Source organism: Tenrec ecaudatus, chromosome 8 (genome assembly GCF_050624435.1).
Source record: "Tenrec ecaudatus isolate mTenEca1 chromosome 8, mTenEca1.hap1, whole genome shotgun sequence".
NCBI classification, from domain to species: domain Eukaryota; kingdom Metazoa; phylum Chordata; class Mammalia; order Afrosoricida; family Tenrecidae; genus Tenrec; species Tenrec ecaudatus.
Genome location: NC_134537.1, coordinates 74511567 through 74529910, shown reverse-complemented (window position 1 = coordinate 74529910; position 18344 = coordinate 74511567). Strand labels below are relative to the sequence as shown.

Here is an 18344-nt window from a genome sequence, read left to right as displayed (position 1 = left end):
TTGCACATTTGGCCTTTTCTTCTTCCAAGTACACAGAACTAGCAAGTGTCCTAATCAACATTCTGATCCTCCAGGAGTTTTCCCGTCACCTCTGTCTTTCAGAGAAGACCCAGAAAGTGGCAGGAGTGCCACTGCTCTCCACACCTGAATATCATACAGAATCATCAGTAAAGCAAGCGCGGCTTTTCTGTTCCTCGGTCACCTGGTCAGAAGGAACTCCCATGAGGCCACAGGTGCCGACTGATAGGATTGAAGACCACCGGCGTTCGGACTTTGGCATCTTCAGGTCCTGCTGCAGCCTGAACTCATCATATATGCCAGCCCCTCTAATGTGGGGATGCTGCTGTGCCACCTAACTTCATGGTTCTGGAGATCAGACAGCACCCGGCTCGCAATGGGCAGCTCAGGCCACACGGTGGCTCTGTGCTGAGACATTCGGTATCCATAGGCCTAATATCAGTCAAGATGCTGCTTTTCAAAGGGGGAGGGATTGTCTACAGAATGTGGTTGAGCTTTGTTCCCAAAGCCTGAATGTATGAACCATCATTTGTCAATAAGAGCCTGCCAAAGACCCCAAAATGCATCCCTGTCTACCCCTAAAACATTCAGCACTATTGGATCAACTGGATCATAGCACCCAGTGACAGAGTGGCTTGTGCAGAAGCCTGAACTTGTTGAAAAGCCTTCACTTGTTCTGAACCCCACGCAAAGCTGGCAGCTGTTCAAGTCACTGGCAATACTGGCTAGGGTTACACACCCAAAGGAGGGATCAGTTACTCTCAGAATCCAAAGAGGCCCAGCAGGTGCTGTGCCTTCTTTTCTGCTGTACGAGGTCCAGGTGTGCTAACTTCTCTCATTGAAGTAGGGACAGCTTGACATTCCCCACACCATTGGACCCCTAGAAATTTCACTGCAGTAGAAGGCATTTCTGTCGGGCTAATTTCTCATCCTCTCACACACAGATGTTTTAATAATACGTCTAAAGCATCGATACTTCTTTCATTACAAGGTCCAATCAGCATAATGTGATGTGGTGTACCGGTGTGACATTTTGTGGAGGGAAACGCAATTAAGGTCCCTGCAGAATAAATTAGGGCATAGTCCTAGAGAAGGGACATAACCCTGAAAGGGAATTCTCAAAGCTCTTGCCAGCTGAAGACAATCTCCTTCTGTGGTCTTTGGACTCTGGAATTGATGACAAGGCATTGGCCAATCAATAGCTACACAGCTGTTACCAAGAAAGAATTCATCAGTCCAAGCAATGAAACTACATCTGGAACAACATCTATAGTTGGGACTATGACCTGTTTATGTTAATCTACTTTCATCCATCTGATTTTGCACAGGACAAATAAATGGGTTAAACAGGGATGTTGTGGAAATCACCATCCTTCGAGGCCTTGAAGGTGACACTAATCTCTGAAATTTCTCCAAAAATGAAAACCAAATGCTGCCATCAAGTTGATGTGGACTCATAGCAACCATTTAGGAGAAGGTAAACCTTCCCCTGTGAGTATCTGAGACTGCCACTGTTTACAGAAGTATAAAGCCTCGTCTTTCTCCCCTGGAGAAGCTGGTGGTTTCAAACCATTGACCTTGCTGTGAACAGCCCAACTGGTAATTACTATGCCTCCAGGAACGTGGTATTGCTTTTCTTTTGCAATTATCCTGAGCAGAGGCAGCTCAGATAGCTTCCACTTGGTTTTTACCACGTTAACATTCCTTATTCCGTTTGCCAGGGTTCTAATGCAGGGCTTCTGTAGGTTGCTGGGTATGTCTCTTCCAACAATGCTTTCTGGAACTAGGGGAATCCCTAAGGTATAGATCTAGGGAACCCACTGGACTGACGATGCGGCATTCCTGGGCAAAGACTATATTAGGAATTTGACCTGATGCTCCTTGAGCCTCAAATACTTTCTTGTTACCTGGTGATTAATGTTAATTTATAGCCGGTGTGCAGTAATCTGCAAAGTCTATTTCCTTTTCACACAAATGGTTACTCTTGTGAAAGGGTGTAGCTCCCTTTGGGGAAAGCTAGGGAGAAGCTCCAATGTTGTAAACTGTTGGTGTGTAGTGGGTTCTGCATCAAAGGACACAGCTTTCCCTTTCATTGAATGGGTTGTGGCTCTGTAAACTGGATCATGTCTGGGAGCTGATTGAAGGGCCATGGCTGGCTATTCTGGTGATTCAGGGTAGACTGTCTTTCACTTGACCTCGAATTTTTTTTTTTGGGGGGTGCCTCACAAATGGCAGTTTATACAAAGCAAAAAGATAAACCTTCAAGTGATTACTGCCTCTAGGACTTCAGGAATCTCAATATCCTCTTCCCAGTTTCCAAACATCCATTCTTTAAAAGCTCTCCATTTTTGAGTTCAAAGAGGGATCCGGGGCCGTCTTCCAGAAAGTTTAAAGGTAGTTCATTATGTAAGACCCTGCTTGTGACAACCCTGATGTACGGAGCAGTGTAGACGTCATTTGTCCTGGGAAGGCGTCACCCTTCTTCCTTTCATAGGCCTTGTGTTGTCGTTATTGCCATTGTTGGATGTCACTGAGTCAGTTCCAATTCATAGCAAGCACTATATGCAGCAGAAGAAAGCACTCCCCGTCACGCATCACCCTCACAATCGTTGCTGTTTGTGACAATTGTTTCAGCCACCATGTCGATCCAGCTCACTGAAGACCTTCCACTTTGTCACTTAGTTTCTGCTTCACCAAACACCATTTTAACCCTCTGAGATAGCCATGATGGCAGCAGCCTGGTCCACACAGAGAGCAGGAGGGGGCGAGAGGAGAGAGTCTCTTTATTTCTGACCAATGCCTACATACTTAGGGGTGTGCAAGCCCCCTTCTTGACCTCGAATTTTTCTGCTTATGTAGGTTAAGCAAATATTTGGTAGGTTTCTCATCTATAGGGACATTCTGCCTAGTTAACCAAAGCCATACGTAGTTCCATATGAGTTAGGCCATTCTGGTGACTATTTTTATTCCATTATGGTAATTATGCTCACGGTGGTAACCACACACACCTCATTTCTATAATTGAGTGCTACAACTTGGTCCTGACAGCCAAGAGGCTCAATTAGCCCCATTGCAGGCAAGTGTCTTAATTCTCTAGTGCAGTTTTCACTGCCAAGCGTGGCGGGCATAAAACGGCCACCACAGGGGTCTTCACAAGTACTGGGGCTCTCTTCTGAAATTTGTTCTTAGCGTTTTGGTACAAGGTTTGTCCTTGGGTACTCCTGTGTAGGTTTCTGGGTTTATCCTGATAAATTCCCTCTTACATGTCGATTCCCCACCTTAATCCCCCGCCACCACCACCCCCCACCCCGGGATGCTTTCTGCCATAGCATATCTTGGTGGAACTGGTACTAAAACTTGACTTAATGTAGGCCTGGTCACATGACCCATTTTATAAATTTTCTACAATTTATTTTTCCTGATTTTAATATGGTTGAATGGAGCCTGTGCATGCAATATATTGGGCTGCTAACGGAAAGCTTAGCAGTTCGAAACCATCAGCTGCCCCACTGAAAAAGATAGGACTGTCTCCTCCTGTGAAGACCTACAGTCTCAGAAATGCACAAGGACAGTTCTACCCGGCCCTGTATGCTCACTGTGAGTAGCAAGTGTCAAGATAGGCGTGAGTTTGTCTGCTGCTTTTTAATGTGGTGAACATCTTTTCACAAGTTGCTTTCCTGTCTTTCTTCTGTGACTGCTCCTACCCTTTGCTCCACTCTTCCATGTTAAGTTTTGATATCTTGGCTTATCTTCTGCATGTTTTCCCTGTAGTTTTAAAAATCTGCCTCTGTCTTCTTGTGTGATGTTTTGGATATCCCAGAGTGACAATCTTGTCACTAGAAAGTAGGATATTTAAACTTCAAGTTATTTAATATGCTCACTGAACCTGCAAGTGTTTTGTCTGTTTCTAAATAGATACATGACATTGATACTTAGTCCTTCAGAGATATCGTGAACAGTTAGTTGACCAGAGAGAAGAGCATATGCTGTCTGTTCAGCACGTTGAATCGTGAGGCCCTACGCAGGTTCACACATCTATTATCGCACTGGAAGGCCTTTCTAAAATATCATCATCATCGTCATTTACTGTGACTTCTGTTAACTGTCACAATCACTGAGCATTACAATAGACTGCCAAGAGAGCTGGTCAGAGAGAGATGATTGATAGCACATTGAGTACATCATTTATTAAGTCTACCAACATGTATTAAGTCTACCAAAACCCTGAGATCATAGCCCAGTGTCCCTGCTTTTATTTACCTGTGGCAGACACAGGCTCTGCTAGAAAGCTCCCTTGTTTAGCTTGAGAGTGTTTGAAACATGTGACGGTGACTGGGCTGGGATTGGTAGACAGTCATTTATATGGAAGCTTCCGCCAGCCAACAAAGTAGAGTGTTTCCAAAGAGTTGTTTTGGATTCTAGATGTGAAAGGAATCCCCAAGGAAAGCTCCCTACGGCTCGAGCAGTCTTTCAGAGCAATTCTCTTAAAATAATCCAAATAGAGGCTATTCAGATCTTAAAGGAAGTGTCCTTTTGAGACTGGTGGCAGGAGAAAGGTAGCACAGTGGAAGGAAGATGTTGAAGAAAATTGCTCGTTGTCTAGTTGAATGCTCACAATTTCCAGAATGCAAAAAGAACCCATGTGGTGTCCGTGTGTTTAGTAAATACAGCCATAATTAATGCTATAGTTGAATTCTTAGATTTCAAGGAAGAGACTAAGGATTTAACTCTCAATTTTTTGATATCAGAAGGCTAATATGCTTCTGGCAAACAGGTAAATATTAAGTGTAGATTTCTCTAGTGTATTTATTTTTCCCAAGGTGTGAGATCAGTTAGATACAAAAAATATAAATTGTATATTAATAGTAAAACTAAGTCCACTGCCATTGAACCAATTTTGACTCATATTTGAGTCAAATATATTGGCGTCCTGAGATTGTAAAGCTATAGAGTAACAGATAGCCTCATCTCTCTCTCATAGAGAAGCTGCTGAGTTTGAACTCTTAACATTGTGGTTATCATCCCAACAAATAATCCAAAGTACCACCGGGATTCTTTAATAGTAAACGTGAATCACAGATTATATTAAATTTATGTTTCAGAAAAGGAACCACAGGCACAGTGGTTCTGTGTTGAGCTCCTACTTTCAAGGTCAGCAGTTTGAAACCACTGGCTACTGTGCAGGACAAAGATCAGTTTGGTTTGACCAAAAAGTCATTACCATTTGTAGAAGTGGAGATTATGCAAAACACGGGAATAATTTTCTTTTAATGTCATCTTTGCAGAGACAAAGGAATGAATACACTTTTGCTTTTACTTTTGGAGGGCATGTGCTCACTGTGTCCTTGCGCTTGGAAGCCATGAGCAGCCCGCCTGCCAGTTATTGGCAGTGTGTGGAGGAGACCGGGTGCCGTCATGTCACCTCGCGGCGGCATCTTCTCAGTTTAACTGCAAAGCTGGCCCGGCCCGAGCTTGCTGCTTGAATCCACTGTCATGTTGGACACAGATGATAGATTGCTACTCCCAATGAGCTTTGGGGGAGTGCTTATTGTACATGCAGTGTGTGTCTTTGATACTCTGGGCTATTCATAAAAGTGTTGCTTGTAATTAAAAGTCAGCAGGTGCTACTTAGTAGTTTAAAAATTAGTCCAGATATTGATCAGTTCTGTGCAGATGGCTTATTTAGATGTTGGAAATATCCATTTCATGTGTAACCATTATCCAGTGCTTTTAACAAAATCTTAAAAAGCTGATTCATATCAAGATATTTTATCTACTACTTGATAAATGGCTCTCTTACAAAGAGATTTTCTTTTCATGGAAGAGATTTATTCATGAATGAAAATATTGATTCACAAAGTTTAAATAAAACAGTGCAGCATATTGAAAGAATGATTTTTTTAAATGCCCTTTATGGTGGGTAGGGGAGCGTGCATATCTGACCCCCTCTGGCTTCCCTATCCCCACAAGGCAGGAGGCAGAAGTCCCCCCACCCTCCATGTGCCATTCACCCTGTTCTGACACCAACTGTTCCTTCCAAATCACGACTCTTCTGCTGAGTTGAGAATTCTTTGCCCTGGCCGCACGGACGGAGCTCACACAAAACTCCGAATGACATGATTGTGTTAGGAAAGTAAACAGGTACCACAAGTCAGGCTCATTGCTTATACCAGAACATCTTCATCTTCTCAGGCAGCCAAATCTCTGGTCAACAGTCTCTCAGTGGCATTGTCCCTTGGCCACTGGCTCTGACATCCAGAATGCTAGCTCACTGGTCTGTCTCACAGTCTCTAAGCCTGGGCTCTAGTCTTCTACTCTGTCTCAGAGCCTCTGTGCCTCCTACTCTCCTTTCTTAGACCTCCGATCTTTTAAAAAATTATTATTAATCATTTTAAGGGGGTTCTTACAACTCATCGCAATTGATACATCCATCCATTGTGTCAAGCACATTTGTACATTTGTTTCCATCATCATTCTCAAAACATTTGCCTTCTACTGGAGCCCTTGGTCTGCTCTGGTCTGGACCTGCCTCCTCTCATCTGTCCCAGACTCCAGGCCACAGCCTCTAGTGTCTCTAGTCATGGACACCTTCACTTCAGACTGAAATCTCAAATGCATTCTTTTTATGATGCCTTTCCTGATGGACTGAGGATCTCTCTCTGTGTTCCTGCTCTTTTTTTAATTATTAAAAGATCATTTTGTTGGAGATTCTTACAGCTCTTAGAACAATCCATATATCAATGGTATCAATCATATTTGTACATCTGTTGCCATCATTGTTTTCTAGACATTTACTTTATCTTGAGCCCTTGGTATCCGCTCCTCCTTTTCCCTCCTCCCATCCTTATGACCCCTTGATAAATTATAAATTCTTTTTTTCCTATCTTACACTGACAGCTGTCTGCCTTCCCCTATGGCTTCTGTTGTTCATGCCTCTAGGTGAGGGGGGGTCTATGTGATCATATCTCAATGTCTTCCTTCTTCTGAGGGAGGAATGACTTTAGCGTACAATTTGTCTGTTTGTTTGTTGTCATTTAGTCCTCTGTCCGCAGACAGTGCAGGCCGTGGAGTGGGTCCCAGTAGGGCTGCTAACCACAATTCAAATATGCTGGCTACTCTGTGGAAGAAGAAGGAGACGTTCCATTCTCCTGGAGATTTCCATTCTTGTAAATCCACAAGTGACAGCTTTTCCTTGCTCTATAGGGTCACGATGAGGCAGAATTAACTTGTGACGGTGAGGTGCATTTTTGGGTGGTTGTATGTTGTTTTAAACCCAAAGAAGCAAAGGGTGGTGACTTTCTGCACACCCTCTACTCATATAGGGACTGAACCCCACCCCAAACCTGACCATTAACATAGCAGAGGACGCCCTTCAAAAGAAGACCATAGCCATGAACATCGAGGCCAGTATTTATAACATGTCATATAAGTAATTAGGGATAGAAAGACTATACTAATTGACTATTTCAAATGAATACTTTCAGCAGATAAGAACTGGATCTACTTCCCAGTGCCAGCTATGGGCATTTATATAAAATCACATGCTCCTTGGCCCTTTCGGGTGGATACAACATTTTTGTGTACCTTTCCTGTAATATGAGATTAAGAATAGAGTGCTGGTGAAAATTAAATGGGAGTGTATTGTCGAATATCTAGGACTATGCTTGCTAAGAATATACACATTGCAATAGCAGTCCCTGGGCTGTAACAAAATGTTTACGCACTCAGCCCATTAACTAAAATGCTGGGGGCTGGAGTCCACATACTGGTACCTTGGAAGAAAATCCTGGTGATCTCCTTCCAAATCATTATCTCCTGATGGAGCCACCATGCATAGGAATCAACTACTAGCCAGTGTTTCATAATTTTTTGTGCTTTCTCATGATTTCATTAGCATTACCCCCATATCTGGGTTGGGTTACCCTCTCAATAGATGTGCAGGTGGTGTACAGCAGCTCGATCCAATCATTAGTATCATAATTTGCATTGTTATATGAGACTGAGTGGTTGCATTTTCAGCCTCGGCCAATTTATGCAAACAGTATGAAACCCAGCTTGGCTGTTTTGGGTTCATTGTGAGATTTTCTGGTTATTTGAATTGAAGAAATAGAGACTTATTTCCAGAAAGTTTTACTACAAGGTATTGTAGCTTCGTCAGACTGGAGGCTTGAGTAACTGCTGCCGAATACAATGCCCAGTGTTTCAGAGCTGCAGCTTGAGGGAGAAGGAAATGATTGCTGTTCTAAGACCAAGTGAGGTTTTCTTTGTTCATTGCTCTGTGCTCTTGGAGACTAGGCTTGCCTGGTGGTAAATCCAGGCATCTGACTGAAACGTCTCCTACACATCCAAGCTCAATCATCTTTATGTTGTTCTATTTCATTCTAGAATTCTCCTTAACTTTTAATAGGCTACATACTTTTTTGTATATTGTGCTTATTTTTAGTGCCCATTCCTACCAATAGAAAGTAACTTTTATAAGGCTTGGAACTATTCCTGATACATATTAGTACTTTATATATATAGTGTGAGTGAATGAATTCATAAACTATGGTTTAGTCTGTGTCCAATTCTTTCACGAATATGTTTTGATAATTTAGTTCTTTAAATATAGTTTTACTCTTACACTAAATTTTAAAAATACTATAAAAAACATTACAATAGTTCTATGGGATTAATTTAAAGTCACAAAAGCAATGAAATTAAGTTAAAATTAAAATGCCAACCTTTTGCTCTTTGACATTAAAGTGAGGTATTTTTTGCTTTTGTGTGTGTATGTATATATATATATATACATATATATCATTGTATATATAAATCATTATATATAAATCACTGTATATATATATAAATCATTGTGATGGACATCTTATTTGTAGCCATGCATTATTATTGATTGTGCATTATATCAGGGAGCTAAAAGCATATTAAAAACATACTTGCTGCCTTTACATTAAATTTCATTGACATCCTGAGCTGAAACTAAACACTTAGTATTTATTTAATGTGATTTTCAATTGAATTGCATTTTTTCCCCTGTGCAAGTGTTCTATTATGATAGAATTGGCAGGATCACTGTTACTATGAGCAAACATGTTTAAACTACGGTTCTATAATTCTCAGTTGCTGTGGGACTGATCTTAATGACTAGGAAAGGAGAGATAGCAAAAATGTCAGGCTCAGCACTCAGAGATTTTGATCTAAAGGACACATTTCAAGGCTTTCTTTGCAGAGGTCAAGAGCAGCCAACAGTTGCCAGAAACTTGAAAGTCAGGATTGCCTTTATCCTCAGGCTGTGACCAAGTTACTCTTTGGGCCTCCTACTGGCTACAGTAGGAATCTGACTACCGATTTTTGTGTTTTATTCTTCTTTTTTGTTTATTATTATTATTTGCTTCCCCCCCCTCTACATGGCAAAGTAACCTATTTTCACGCAATCTAATTAAATAATGTCATCATACAATTGTTTTCTTACTTCCTAAGCAACAATTCAATAGAAAACTGGCTTTTTACAAAAAGTTATACTATATGGAGTGACGGGACTCAAGCCATGAAGGCCACTAACATTGAAGAGTCCTAAAGACACTCAACGAACAGATTGTGTCTGTGTATGGATGCTTTTAGATGCCCTTGCTGTGTATGTGACTTCCTCAATCTCAAAATGCAAACCGCAGTTTGAATGGCGTTCTGTCTGTCTGTTGATCACAGTAGCTGCGTAATGTGACTGACCAAGTATAATCCCAAACTACCAGATGCGTAATGGGATTTGAAGGTTAGAGAAGCATACAGAGCAGATGGATGAAGCAGGAACTTCTGAATACAACCTAACAAGCTCTAGGATGTCTGGCAACACTGTGCACTGGCGATGGATACGGTATCCATAAAGGTGGTGGTTCACATCCCCAACTGCTCCCTTGAAAAAAGATGCAGTTACAGGCTTTGTAAAGAGTTATGCTCTTGGAAACCCTACACATTGCTGCAGTCATCTTTACATTTACACCAACTAATAATTTGTACTAATCATGCAAAAGGGTTTTTATTTTAAATAGCATCTTTTATTGCATATTAAGAGGGATGTTCAGCAAGGTCATGGGAAAAGGAGGAAGTCAAAATATTAAGCAACTAAAGCAATTCCATCTCTAAATCTTTTAAGTGAAGACCTGCATTTGGGGGGGATTTATATTTTGATGTCTTTTAAAAATTCAACCCACAGGACCATAAAATCAAAGATTCCAAAAACAAAGGCCTAAACCGGAAGAGGCCCTTTCTTTGCCTTCTTGTGTGTATGGATATAGATTTGGGATTGCTTATACTAGTATGTGGAATTGTGATCATTTTGCCAAAAAGTAGAAAAGAAGTTTAACTCATCCACAGAAAAGAACCCAAAAGTGGGAGTGGTGTGTTAGAGGGCGGTTCCTGCCTGCTTTGTCTCCTCAGTCAGTGTCCACTGGTCTCTGAGAAGCTGCAGGCATACGCAGCTGCAGACTGGAAGCCCGGCTTGACCCCCGATGTCGTGGGAAAGGACTGTCCATCACGGGCAGGGCCATGTGCTCCTCTGTGCCGCCAGGACAGAGCCGGGGCCGGGAGCTACTGGGGGTGCCCATGGCAGGGCAAATACTCGTCTGATACCCTTTTTGAATAAGGGGGGACTACAACAAAAACCCTGATATTACGAATAAATAAAAAAGAAAACTTGGCTAATAAATCCCTAGAGTGATTGGAGAGCTGGACTCTGAAGCCATGCTTATCTAACAGTCACCCAAAATGGTCAATACAAATACATAAAATTTTGTTGAAATCAGTGCCGTTCCATGTGATTCTTTGCTGATCTACCTATCCAGTCTCACTCACTCTCCAGAATGAGTGGGGTTCTAGGGAGCAGAGTTCACTTTATAGATCAGAGAGTGTGCAGGCCTCATGGTCATAACTAAATCATGTATATTTATACTTGGCTGAGTCAAAAGATAAATATCAAAGAATAAAATGTTTAGAAATAATTAGTTTTTATTTTTGTTATAATTGACAAGGAATCTGTCATTTATTTTTAAGGTCACTGATAAGTCATGATTTTCCACAATCTTTAAAATTAAGAGTTAGGGATATTGACTCTTGGATTAGATCCCTTCTTCACAGCAAGCAGGAATTCACAGGGAAGAGGAATATAGAAAAACATCCTGCTTTCAAAGAATTGGGATTAAACACAGTTTTTTTCAAAACATAAGGAGCCCTGGAAGTGGGTTACTCCATTAGCTATAAAATATAAGGTTTGAAGGTCGAGCCCACCAGCCACTTTTCTGGAGAAAGATGAGGCTTTCTGCTGCCATACAGTTTTACAGCCCCCAAAACTCACATTAGCAGGTTTAATTAAGGCAGGGAGTTTGAGCTGGAGTTATGCCTAAAAGTATATTGCCTAAATCATAGACGCATTTTAAATAGCATGAATAATAAGTGTTCTGAAGATTGAAAAACCTAAATGTTCACAGAAAAAAGTGTCCGAGCATTGGGTCTCCACTTAAGTACTCCCTCAATGCAAGAACACTTTGTTCTATTAAACTGACATTCCATGATGCTCACCTTCTGACATGATCACTGAAGACAAAGCAGGTGCATAAGCAAATGTGGTGAAGAAAGCTGATGGTGCCCGGCTATCAAAAGATACAGTGTCTGGGGTCTTAAAGACTTGAAGGTAAACAAGTGGCCATCTAGCTCAGAAGCAACAAAGTCCACATGGAAGCACGCCAGTCTTTGTGATCCCTAGGACGAGGTGCTGAAGGGATCAGTTATCAGACATCAAAGAACAAAAAATTATATCATTGTGTACTCACTTCCCTGATATGATCACTGAAGACAAATGGGTGCATAAGCAAATGTGGTGAAGAAAGCTGATGGTTCCAGACTATCAAAAGATATAGTGTCTGGGGTATGAAATGCTTGAAGTTAAACAAGCAGCCATATAGCTCAGAAGCAACAAGGCCCACATGGAAGAAGCAAACCAGCCTGAGGCTGTAAATCCTTCTCCCTCAGAGCAGTGGATGAGGGTGAGGTGGGGGTGGGGGGTGTCTCAGGTGTGAACTTCTCTTTGGGCAGACCACTGCTTAACCCAACGCACTACCCGGGTTCCCTGAGACCAAGTGAGGTTCTACTGAATTCCTGCAGGCCGCAGAGGCAGCCTTTCTTGATAAGCTGACAGTGCAGTGGTCAGAAGCCTCAGAGCTGTCAAGGAGTTTTCAAAGATATCTGCCCCTCATCTGACAGATTCGATATCTGCTGAAATTGACCAAGGAGTTTCTTAAACGTATTATGACAGAATTAGGGAGGACATTTTCCACAGGGGCTCACCTCAGGAAATTACCAATGTCAAGTTTCTGTTTCAGGAAACAGAAAGGAAGGGGGGAAATTGAAGTGTCTTATTTCGATATTTTTTATTTAATGTGAGTAGTAGAAAAAAATAAAGTCATGATGGTTCTGATCTTTTTTATTAATGTGAGAATTACAATCATTTAAAAATAAAACATTGTAGAAGGAAAAAGGAGATTAGCCTCAAGTTTTAAATCGATAAATAAAGAAAAGAAAATGACAACACCATTTGTGTTATCTGAGGTTTTTCTTTTTCCTTTCTTATTTTAAAATATTACTTAAAGATATATAGCATGTGGGTGAAATTTTCTGAGTGACCAGAAGGCTAATTTGGAGTGTCAACCTATCTGAAACAGTAATCACCAAGCAGCTGCCGGGGAGACTGGTGGCAAAGGTTGGTCACAAGTACCCAAGAAGAGGAGAATCAAGAGTCCTCCCATTGATATTAAAGTTGCTAATAGCAGGCTCACTAGGAAAGTGCTGTGTATTATTAGAAAACATAATGGCTGTTGACAAGATGATGGGCGAAAGCAAATGTAATTTTCAGATTCAGTTCAAAAGATGTGCAGAGTAATTCTTCTTACACTTTGAACTTGCAGGCTGCTGTGCTGAGCAACTGCTGTGCTAAGCAAAGCGCTCTTTTATCAGTATCCTGCGCTCTGTGTCTCCTCTGGAAGGTGGTTCGATGGCTCAGGCACTAAGGACCCGTCACTTTCAGATATTCAAAATCGGCTTTGGAATTCTATATATTACTGATTCAGTGTAGTTCAGGATACCATCAGCTGGACTGGAATATTTTTAAATGAGCTTTTTTAAAATTAGGTCACCCTCATTATGCATTTATAATTGCATGTGATTCCTACTCATGTCTTCAGGGCTGCAGAATGAGAAGACTGTGGATTTGACACACAGATTGTTTTAGTTTTATTTGTTTGCTATTTTTTGTTTCCTTTTAACAATTGCAGCAGATGAAAGATAACTGATTAATTGCTATAAAGTATGTACCCCCTTGGTCTACCCAAGCAAAATTGTTGTGGTCAGAGCATCAGACTGAGTGAAACATTCATAGGCTTCAATGATTTCATTACTCCTCCTTCATTGTGCTCTGAATGACCTTTATCAAGGGCCTTTGGAGGACCCACAAAAGGCTAAGATAGGCTCAACTAAAAATCATAATATTAAGGAAAAGAAAAGATAAGGATCCATGTCCACAGATATGTAAGCACACAAATATATAAGGTCAGTAGTGTGGTAATAATTTCTTTTAGAAGAATTAGTACTAGACTAAGCCCAGAGTAGGAGATTAAAGATGTCCCAAATGGCCAACTTTTCCAAGATGTGTTTCTACTCCACTCTCCCCCCACCTTCTACTTCACACCACCCCCCAACTCCAGTCTTCCTTCAGACTTCTGAGTGCTGTAATTTGCTGCAACATCCCATAGAAACGCACAAAACCTCAAAGAAATATCCCGTGCTGTTGTGCTCATTCAAAATCTGAAGGTCAGACCGAGATGGGTCAAATGCAGTATCTACAGGCAGAAGACAAAAATGTCAGAATGCCTGCAAATCTTCTTTATTTCTTCCAATCTCATTGACCAAAACCCCAAACCAAACTCACTGGCATGAAGGTGATTCTGGCTCAGAGAGACTCGATAGGATGGGGCAGAACTGCCCCTCTGCGCTGCTCAAGACTCTACTCCACATGGGAGTCTGAAGACCTGCCTTTCTCCTGAGCACAGCTAGGGGTTCAAACAGCCCAACAGTACCCGCTATACCGCCTAGGAAGATGTTGCCGTGGAGATATAGTTTGATCTTTCAGCCGACAACCCACAAAGACAGATGAGGGTTTGCTATGTCAGACCTTACAGCACAGCAGGGTGTGGGATGCATCCCACCCTCATGCTGAAACAAGTAACTCCCTCCAGAATGGGGAGCTGGCACACGCAGAGAAGCTAGACTCTTCATCACAAAATGGCTTATACCAAATGGGAGTGTGGCTAGAATGGCCATATTTCGTAATGAACTGCATCTCAAGTAGGACAGAGCATCCATGAGACTTTCTTAAACTCAAGGGTTTATTAACCATTCGATGAGGCAGGGATAGCAGGTAGAGATTTTGTTCTTGTTCCAGCCCAGCGCCGGGCCATATTTCTCTGTGTAACCTACTCATTTAGAATTCTGCAATTATTAACTTTACTTGGAATTAGGAGACTTTGTAGACTTTAACCATTGAGGTTTCCAGACTGTTCCCACATAGGAATTGCAGAGATTTTGTAGAGACGTGTCTTACTAACATGTGGCCTATGTGGTGCATGCAGGGCTCTCTTCAGATGTGCTCCAGATAGTTATCTGTGATACTTTAGCTATGTCTTTGTACTTTTGAATTGTCTGATTACCTTATACTTTAAATGTGAGGTCTTCATTTATTATCTATGCATTCTTCTATAACACAATCATTCTAGTGAATAATTTGTTTGGGACACTGAAAGTTAAACTAGGAGAAAACAAATCTTCCATCAAAATGACAATTTCAAGAAGCATCCTGTTGTCATCATAATCATAAGCATCCTTATAATCATCAGTATTGTGAATGTGTGTCACAAGCAACTCCGGGCTGCCAGGCACTGTGGTAATCTTTTCTTTTATCATCTCGTCTGCTCCTTCAAAATTCTTTGAAGAAAAAAATCCACTCCACCTAACAACTTAATGCATTTTACAGCTGATGGAATAGAATCATATGAAGGTTAAGAGATATTATGAATGTCTTGTGGTTAAGATTCTGGCCGAGAGGGAGCATGGGAAATGAAGAGAGAAGGAAATGGGCAGAGTAAATATGATCATTACTATAAAGCAGCATAACAGATCTTATCAGAATATAGACGTCATTAAGCTCTGGTTTTAAAAATGTTTACTTTGATAACTGATTACTAAAAGAACATTGAGAGATAAAATGAACCAAATTGGCCCGCCTAAAATACCCCCATCAGTATGCTGTTCTTCGTAGATGCCCTCAGTTACATTAAGACCCACAAGGAACTCGTGTACAAAGGGATAACTCACTCAGCAGTCCTATGCCAGGCTCACAAGCACGTAGGCTGTGCTCTGGCCATTCTATCTCTGGGTGATCCTTCAATTTCATTCTACCTTCATTTCCCAGGCTCCCTCTCAGCCAGAATCAGAATCCGGAGAAGCGAAGTTACAAGCTTGTTCGCGGTCTTCCTCTTTTCTGCTAACGCCTTACTTTAACAAGCATGGTCTTTCTTTGGGGACTGTGTGCCTTGATAACATGGTCCCTTCTGATAATGTGCACAAGGTTCGTAAGGTTCAGTTTTGCCATCACTGCTTGTGAACCACGTTCTAGCTGCACTTCTTCCAAGAAGACATGTTCATTCTGCTGGGAGATCATAGGCTATCTACTTCTTTTCATCCATATCACGGTTCAAGGGCAGCATTGTTTTATAGTTTTTTGATTTGTTTTGTTTTTAAACATTTTATTAGGGGCTCATACAACTCTTATCACAATCCATTCATATACATACATCAATTGTATAAGGCACATGTGTACATTCTTTGCCCTAATCATTTCTTTTTTTTTCTTTTCTTTTTTTACATTTTATTAGGGGCTCATACAACTCTTATCACAATCCATATATATACATACATCAATTGTATAAAGCACCTCTGTACATTCATTGCCCTAATCATTTTCTTTTTTTTTACTTCCTGTTTTACAGTTTTTTAATTCATTGTCCAATATTCGTAAGCATGTGAGGTGACTGAAAATATCATGGCTTAGGACAGGAACACCTTAGACTTCAAAAAGACGTCTTTGTTTTGACTCCCTTACGGAGGTTTTTTGGAACAGTTTTATCCAATCAGTGCATAGCTTGAGTTATCAACTGCTACTTTCTTAGGTGTTTACAGTGAATGCAAGTAAAATGAAATCCTTAGAACCTTTAATATTTTCAGTAATTTTTTGTGATGTTGCTTTTTGGTCCAATTGTAAAGAATTTTCTTTTTTTTTTAGAATGTGGTATCATTTCTGATTAATTCTGTAGTCCCTTTATTAGTTAATGTCTCAAGTCTTCCTGACTTTGTGCAAACAAGGTTGTATCATCAGCATGTGTCAAGTTGTTAAAGAATGTCCTTCAATTCTGATAGCACATGTATCTTCATATCATCCAGTTTACTGTATGATTTGCTTAACATACAGATGGAATTGGTTATGGTGAAAAGATAAAACTGTGATGGGCATGATTCTTACTTTTAAACCAGTCAGAATTCTCTCATTGTATTCTTGATCTATTTATAGTCTCCCCATTAGCAAAATTAATTATTTTGGAATTCACATCATAAGATTACTCATCATTTATTGTGGTCCACATGTCTTGTCAAATGTCTTTGCACAGTCAACAAAACACAGGTCAATACTTATATAGTATTGTCTTTGGTTACCCCAAATCTGATATCAGCAGTTATGATAATTGCTAGAGCCTGATTTTTCACTAATATTTTCAGACACACTTTGACTTCATCCTTAAAGGCCAACTGTTTGATCCTATGCCCATTATTAGCTAGGATCCTGTTTGGCAGGCCTTACACTTAAGAAAACTAATGATTGGAAAAGTAAATAACTTTCCCAGAATCAGAATGCCAATAAGAGGTAAAGTATGGATTAAATCAGGTATCTAAGAGTCTAAAGTATAAGCTTATTCTGTGGCATGCCATTATATAAAGTAACAAAATTAGAAAGTAAAGTAATGTCAAAGATGAGATAAATGCATGAAAACCCTGACAAGATTCTATTGTTCATCTGTTTTTAAATATAAGCTGAACTTGAAAAAAAAAGCATAAAACGAGGATGTTGTAACTGAGTACTATGTACGGAAAACATGACTGTAAAGATGATCCTCTCAGTAGTTTTATGAGAAGGACAAAGACTGAGAGAATAATGCTGATGGAAATTCTACTTTAGGTAACAAAGGAAGGAAACATGGCTTGGAAGGATCAAAAAGAAGTGTTCTTGTTCATTTGTTTTTATTATTATTGCGTTTAAATTCACATGGTGATTTTGGGAGGAAGGGGCCGGGGGTCAGATCTCTGGGATCATTTAAACAATTCACCCATATAAATTAATTAATGTATACCCTGCCGTGTTTGAGTCTTTTTACAAAAATGGCACATGATGCAGTAAATGGTACAGAGGTGGAAAATATTAAAGTGGAAGAGGGTTGATAGATGATTTGTGGTTGCTAGCTACCATCAGCTTGGCACTATTGGTGAGCTTTGGCACTATAAGATCAGGCCATTGTTATCTGTATATTTTTCATTAACTTATTGTTCAGACACAGATCATCCTAGTCTGAATTCATTTGAGTTTGCAAGCTCTATGGAGCTTGTTCAGTGTCAGCACACCCTTCTGGTGCATAGGTGGTACCCATGCATGGCCAAGGATGGATGCTGGCCTCCTGCACACATGGAAGATAATTCTACCCACCACCAGCACTGCCCTCTGTGAGACTATTAGGAATGGTTACTAGAAAACGGAGCTAACTTAAGTAACTTTTTAGAATGTGTTTTATTTTATTTGTATCATTTTATTTGGGGCTCATACAACCCTTATCATAATCCAGCCAGCCAGCCATTGTGTCAAGCATATTTGTACATTCTTTGCCATCATTGTTTTCAAAACATTTTCTTTTGACTAGAGCCCTTGGTATCAGCTCCTCATTTTGTCCCTCTGTCCCCACCCTCCCTCATGAACCCTTGATAATTTATAAATTATTATTATTTTTGCACGTTTTTCAAGGACCAGTGTCTCCATTCACCCACGTTTCTGTTGTCCATCCCCCAAGAAGAGGATTATATGTAGATCATTGTGACTGGTTCCCCTTTTATGCCCCCCTCCCCCACCGTCTTGAGGGGGTTATCTGTCCTGAATTCCCTGTGTCTCCAGCTCTTATCTGTACCAG

At 40.6% G+C, this 18344-nt stretch overlaps 1 protein-coding gene and 1 non-coding gene across 2 annotated transcripts in view; one reads left to right on the top strand and one right to left on the bottom strand.

Annotated features, from left to right (window-relative positions):
• The window catches only part of CSMD1 (CUB and Sushi multiple domains 1), a 1770408-nt gene that overhangs the window by 509397 nt on the left and 1242667 nt on the right, over positions 1-18344 (top strand). The window lies entirely within an intron of this gene.
• LOC142455748 (small nucleolar RNA SNORA73 family) lies at positions 10423-10624 on the bottom strand. Its single transcript, XR_012785887.1, has one exon. It is a non-coding gene; the product is annotated as a small nucleolar RNA SNORA73 family (small nucleolar RNA).